The following is a 7132-nucleotide window of genomic DNA, read 5'->3' as shown; positions in this document are numbered from 1 at the left end:
ACTGTTAAAATAGTGCTCAATACACATAAGTGTAGAGCTAAATCGTAGAAAGGTGAGCTAAATCGTGAAATACTGTCTGATGAGTGCGTAAGCACGAAACTCGGATTAACAGTGAATCATGTGTTGGTTTCATTATCCTCACCTTTCTAATAACAATAATAATAATAATAATAATAATAATAATAATAATAATAATAATAATAAAATCGATACAATACATATCGAAGTTACAAAAGTTATAGAAAATAGACTGTTGCTTACAAATTAGAATTATAGCATCATATTCTTAAATTATAATTGAAGCATATAGCCTATTTACAAAACAGCGTTTGAATTCCTCAGTTTTAACCATAAAGGTAACTGAAATGTCTTTTTTCGAAGCCTTTGGCAACAGTCCTTTACAATCGGTAAGAATATAATGGATGGTGTTCGTCTTCTCGAATTTTATCGTTGAGCTTTATGACAGATTTTTCCAAGTAACACATATATATTTAATTTGTCTGAGATATAGCGTCTCTTATGGCATCTCTTTAGAAAGCAATCCATAACAACAAGGTCCGCCTTGCTAGCATCATAATTCGAGAGTCCATAGGGCAATTTAGGGAGCTCAATTGATTTAAAAAAGAAGGTCGTCATCTTTCTACACATAGCCCCCTTTCCTTAATCCCCTTATTCCAAAGAGGCATTTGTTAGCCTCGCATAATTTGACCTTGACATGTTCGGAAAATTTACAGTTGGATTGCAAAGTTACTCCTAGCAAAGTTGCGCGATCATATTGCCTAATTTAAACATTTCCGTGTATACTGAATATTTTCATTTTTTTCCAATAATTGGCTTCTGAAACAAACTGAAGATATGAGGTCCACTCACAACCTCTCGCTTTGTTCTTTTACTGACCATCATACAATCACACACCGTACTGTTGTATACCAGCTTTTGCTTCCTATCAGACAGATAGACAGACAGATTATATATATATATATATATATATATTGAGTTGCATTTTTTACATTTATTTGTAATTGTTGTCAGTTCTTTGTTTTTTTAGACTCGAACTTTTAGTTTAGGCAAATCATAGTACGTAATTTTAGGGAATTTCATTTTAAAAGGAGATTCGGAAGGATTTTTAGCTGGGCAAGCAAGCGCAACCTAGTACACACGCCATAACTAAGAAACACGCGTCGGCTGAATGAATCAACTTTCTTTCAAAAGTAGCACGCGCAAGACACCGGAAGTAACAATACGGTTTAAAATCTCGCGAACCGGAAATTAAAACGTGGGGATAAAATATGTCTTTATCTCGAAATTTTGCTAGGTGACCTATCGTGATATTTTGCATGCACGCATCATTCACGATATCCCATCAGGTGTAAATCGAAAAAACTGAAAAATGAAATAGCTATAACCCATCACATAAAAACATAAATGAGAGGGGATTGCCCAAAATTTATTCCCCATGAAAAATGACGGGGTTGTTGGTTTCAGTCGTGGGAAAATGCCACCTTTATGTAATTGAATTAGCATTGCGCACTGGAAATCGAGAATGTTAACTTTACGCTGATCGGGAGTGATTTTTCCGTGTTCATCATCTGCGTAAGGAAAAACATTTATCCGAATAGAGCGCGAATGAAAAACTGCACAGACCTAAATCTTGACGAGGTTGTTTATATATCAATCATCTATCATATCCCAGATTCTTAACTTAATTTATTGAGTGGTTGCAATTTTTATTTTCGATGGCGTGACAGCGGAAACCAGCAATAACTGTTATACAGGCGGTTAATAGTTGCGCACTGGTCACATGTTTTTATTTTTTTTCTCCCGTGCTAAAGAAGTTGCCAATTTTTTTTATTTCTCCTGTCAAACCTGCTATAAAAGCTCTATATCTAGGTTAAACAGTAAGCTGTCAATGGACATAACATGGGAGATACCAGCCTTTAGATTTGCATTAAATTTAGGTGTCTCAAATATATCCTGGAAGTATACTACAACTTTTCGCTCGTTCATGACCAAATCTTTTTATTTCAGAGAAGAATTCGACATAGAATGTGAGTACAAAGATAGCCCTTACAGGCGGTTTTAATGGCTTTTGGTAAAAGATTATGGCGAGCTGGACGGAAGGATGACAAGAAGTCCTTTGATCCGCCACATTGGCTTCCATTCGCAGCCGACCAAAACTGGCCATGTTTAGAACTCCCAAAGTAAAATTTATCACAACTTCAAAATACCCATTTCGTAGTAAGGACCCCAAAGAAAGACTACATGCAAAATTTCAGCCAGATCGGTGTGGTACCGTGGGCGACTCTAACTCGAATCTTACAGAGTTTGCCTCTTAAACATTTGCTATGTACCAACGTTAAATGCTATCTGAATTTCTCAACGATAAGGGGTATCTCCGAGCAGTAGTTAATACCCGGTTTTCCTCATAAATTAAACTTGCGCTCATGCTGTTGGCTCCTACCGTTGAAGGTTTACTTACCTTCTTGTAAGGATAAGAAACGGATATCATAGGTTCTAGTTTCATACAAAGTTATGTATCATGACTTAAAGAGAGTGGACAGCACATACTGGTCTATCGTGAAAAACAACTCCTTCGCGGGCAGGCCGTTCCCTTTAAAGTACGCTTCTTTGATGCGGTTAAAGATGAAATATATCCATTACCAGGAGAGTTCTCATAGGCCATGCTTGAGAAAACGGGATGCAAATTTCACAGCTTGGTAATGCCAGGTGCACTGTATCGAATAAAGTTATTGGTCTAGCATGTCGGGAATTAAGTTTGCACACTGAACCATGTTTTTTTTAGAGAATATTATACGAATGAATGTGTGTCTACGATATCTAATATTTCTTGGCATAGTAATCAGCCTTCGGCTAATGAAGACAACAATCTTCCGGTAAATTTTAATTATTTCCTGTAGCTTTTGAGCTGTGATGGTTTGGGGAACGAAATTGCAAAGGTCTGTCGTTTGAAAAAGAAAATCATTCTAAAAGATGTTGTTAACAAATTTTAAGAAATATTGTGGTAATTGAAATGCTCTTAAGTTTTGCAATGAATTTAAGGGCACATTTACAGATTCTGGTCCACAGTTTTCTTGTAAATTATCTCCAATAAAGGTTACAGGCCAAAAAGACCAAAGTTGATACAACGGTGAAAGAATATTATTATTTAAGGCCAGTATCCTTTCCGGCTCTTTACTATTATATCTTTTATTACATCCATGTAAAAATCACTGGTGATCCGTGCAATCTGATTGGCTTTCAGCAGTGCGATTTATTCAGGAATCGCACTATTTTTTTGCTGTAAATGGCATCTTTTCCCTAGCCAATGAAAATACTTCACTGAACCAAAACACTCAATCAGATTTCAAGGCTTATTTAAAGTAACCAATCAAACTGCAGGAAAATGAAAGACAAAAACAGCCATTGTGTGGAAAAGTGTGCAACCTTTGCTCTCAACTGAATCAATAAAATATTGGTACTGACTAAAATCCTGTATATGAGCAATTTTTGATTTTTAAGTGTATGTAATAAAGTGGTAATTTAACCCTTGTGTCGTGCAATTTTGGTCTGAAATCATACTTGTGATTTCAAATCGAACTCGCGCTGCGCACTCGTTCAATTTTGAAATCACACGTATGATTACCATTATGAATTATTTTCAGTTTTCCCGTTCCTACTATTATTGTACCGCATCTGTTAAGTCCATAAATTAATTTTTTTACCCCGACGAGTATTGTATCATATTACACACCATATCACTGATAAATAAAGGCGTTGCCTCACCTCGAAATATTGGCTTTTAAGAATATATCCTTTACCGTTATATAAGCTTTGCTCTCTCTGGCCTTTTACATTATTTGACTTGCTGAGAATATCCTTCACCAGTACCCGGTGCTTCTGTTTTATTACCCTGGTCCTTTATAATTTTCAACCATTTAATCATCATTTTATTGGTTTATTTACAGCGATTTTCAATAGAATTGTCGTAAAACCAAAACCAAAGTAATTACCTTGGCCAATCAAAAAGGACGGTGACAACCCAGTATAACAATCAAATCTCGAAGTAATTACTCGTAGCCGACACAAAACGCGGGCAAATGTGCACGCGCGAGGCAAAATTGATTTTGGTTTCACTTCTGATTGGTTGAAAAAGTACGTGGCGCGTGAACTTTGAATCAATCACTGAGTAAAGTAATGCAAAACCAAAGCAGTTCGCTAGTTACCTTCGACACCCAATTGAAAACCTCTCTATTGATTGATTGATTGATTGATTTCGTCAAACGTTCGTTTATGTATTTTTTAGGTCACCAATTCAATTATTACTTTATCAATTAATTTGTTAACAGGTGGTGAAAATGCATTACCCAGATACCACATACATACATAAACTTTATTTAAGTGTCAAAGTATTTAACTAAAAGCTAATTGTGGACACTATAAATAAATAAAATGAATATAATATAAGATTAAATAAAGTATATGTAAAAATATTAAAAATATATTTTTAAAATAGCATTAATATATAAGAATAACATCAATATATAAAGATATTACAGACAAACAGTAGGACAAGCAGGGAAACATACAAAGACTGACAAATAGATAGACAAACTAGACAATCAGATAGACCGTACAAACAAACAGACAATATTCGACAAACATCTAAGCAGCAGTAAAATATAGATACCAATTTCAGAAAGTTAAAAGTCTAGAAAGCTTAAATTAGACGAATTAAATTGAGTGTGTACTCACGACCTCAGTCAATATTCTCCCATACAGACGTCCTGCTCGGGTAATTTGAGCTAAATATTTTCTTATATGTCTATTACAAAAAGGTTATATTTAAAAATGGCACATTCATTGCATGGAAATATTTTGATAAATAAATAACAATTGATATTCAAAATTATGTTTAAAATTTAGGAATATCTTCGAAAACGGAGTATCGATTTCATAGTATAATTCAAAGCTAATTCAGTAAGATATTTGAAAATAGTTGGTTTTCAATACATATGACCTTCATGGTAGTGATTAACTAAACATTTATTAAAACAATAAGTACAACTGCAACTCCATTTGTTGATTAAGCCAACAGGAGTTTGCAATGATAGATCATTCATGAACAATTCAAAGCCACTGAGGCCCTTTTAGCAAGAAAATGTTGACATTTTTACGGACTTTGTTGAAATAAATTGCATACAGTTTGAAGACATTAGGTGCGGTTACACTCACCATGGTAAATGCTATTTCCCATGGTAAATTATCCCACGGTGCCTCACACTTGGGTTTTAGTATACCGTGTTAACTAGGGGTCACACGTTACGAAGATTACCGAGGTAAAACGAAATCTCACGCAATTCATTGGCGGGAAATTTAATCACAACTTCATCAGCATAGCGATTGGCTCTTGTACCTCGGACATCAAAACACCCTTCCAAATTCCCACGTTAAATGTCATGGGCGCTTCCAGTGATCTTTTTGACGTATCCATGGATATTTAACACGGGAAATTTACCTCGGGAAGCGTCGGTCACACTACTAAATACAGTTTCCCGTGGTAAAAAGGCAATTTACCACGGTAAAAGTGCCCCGTGTAACCGCACCTATTGTGTGGACTTTATATATGGACATTTTACAAACATTTTGTGGTCCGGGTTTTGTTCACTTTTTATGGATATTTTGGTGGGATTTTGTGTTCTGGCGATTCCATCCTGGTTTGCTTCTCTTGCGGAGATTTCATATGGTCCTTGGCGTATATTTTACAAACGTTACTTGCCCTATTTGATTAACATTATTTGCACTTCATTCGTGCACATTTCATTCATATTTATTGCTATTTTGTTTCAATATACACGAAGATTTTATGGACATTTTATGTTCTCCATATTACTGAGATTTTTTCCTTGACTTTTTTTGCAACGAATATGTTGAGATTTTAGAAGGATTTTAACGTACGTTATGAAATCTCTGTAAATTTTGCTTAAAATTTACAGGGGAAATATACAGATCTAACCCAGTGAAGATGCGTAAAACGCGGTCAAACCTACAGACAATTTATAGTTTACAATACGTCTGTGAATGCGGACATTTACAGACATTCCAATTTAAAAAAGAAATAAAGCCATTTTACAGAGACTTGACTGACATTTGTGAAGTCTGTAAATGGCCCAAGTTTTCCAGTGTCTTTTTGATCAGTTTGTTAACTACGAGCTGATCATGACGTGCCTCTGTCGGTAAGGAAAGCGAATCAATTGAGTCAAACTTTCGTAACCGTTAAGTTTATTCCCGGTTGGAAGGTGACCCGACGTACCTTCCATAGAAGCATTTTGTTTATTTGCTATTGACACAAGAGAGGATAAATGGAGAGAACAAGTTTCACCTCCACCATACATGGGCCTGTTCGAATCATTAGTTGATTTAGTCGGATAAAAATAACAACTTTCTTTAATTTTCCAGACATGTTTCGACGGTACATCCGTCATCTTCAGTGTTACATATTTTGAAATCGCCGTTGAATTTAAAACGCGCGCGATCTTACAAACTTCGTTACATTGCGTTGTCAATATTGCGTATTAGTTGTTTTCTATCTAAATTTAGTCCATGGTCACGATGCGCGGCTATTTTAAGGAAGACCCGAAGCCCCAGTTGTTCAATAGGAGGATAAATTAAACGCTTTCCGCCGATTAAGTCATCATCCATTGGATAGTACAATTTGACGCGCTATGATTTATCCTCTGGTTAGTGATTTATCCGGCAGATAGCGCTATCCATCTTTTGAACATTTGGGGCCTAATTAGGTAGATGTATTTGATCATTTGCTACGCGCCATGGGCACGAGACTAAAATATCGTTCACAGCATGCGCGGAGCTTAAACTAGATTAAAGAAATTATAAACATTGGTCATAGGGATTTCTTCTCGGCTCTCCCCCCGTCCTCTCATGATTGACACTATTTTGAAATGAGGCGCAAAGTCTGCATCTTATCGTAAATCATCACAGGGTGTTCTGAAAGTTCGGAAACGAGTGACCTTGATGGTTTTGAGTATTACTACACTCTTCTTTGAAATTTGCTGTATTCCAGACACCCCAATTCACGTTTGGAAGGATTCTGTCCTGCGCACAATCAGCGATG

Source organism: Montipora foliosa, chromosome 3 (assembly GCF_036669935.1).
Source record: "Montipora foliosa isolate CH-2021 chromosome 3, ASM3666993v2, whole genome shotgun sequence".
Taxonomy (NCBI): domain Eukaryota; kingdom Metazoa; phylum Cnidaria; class Anthozoa; order Scleractinia; family Acroporidae; genus Montipora; species Montipora foliosa.
This window is presented reverse-complemented; position numbering follows the sequence as displayed.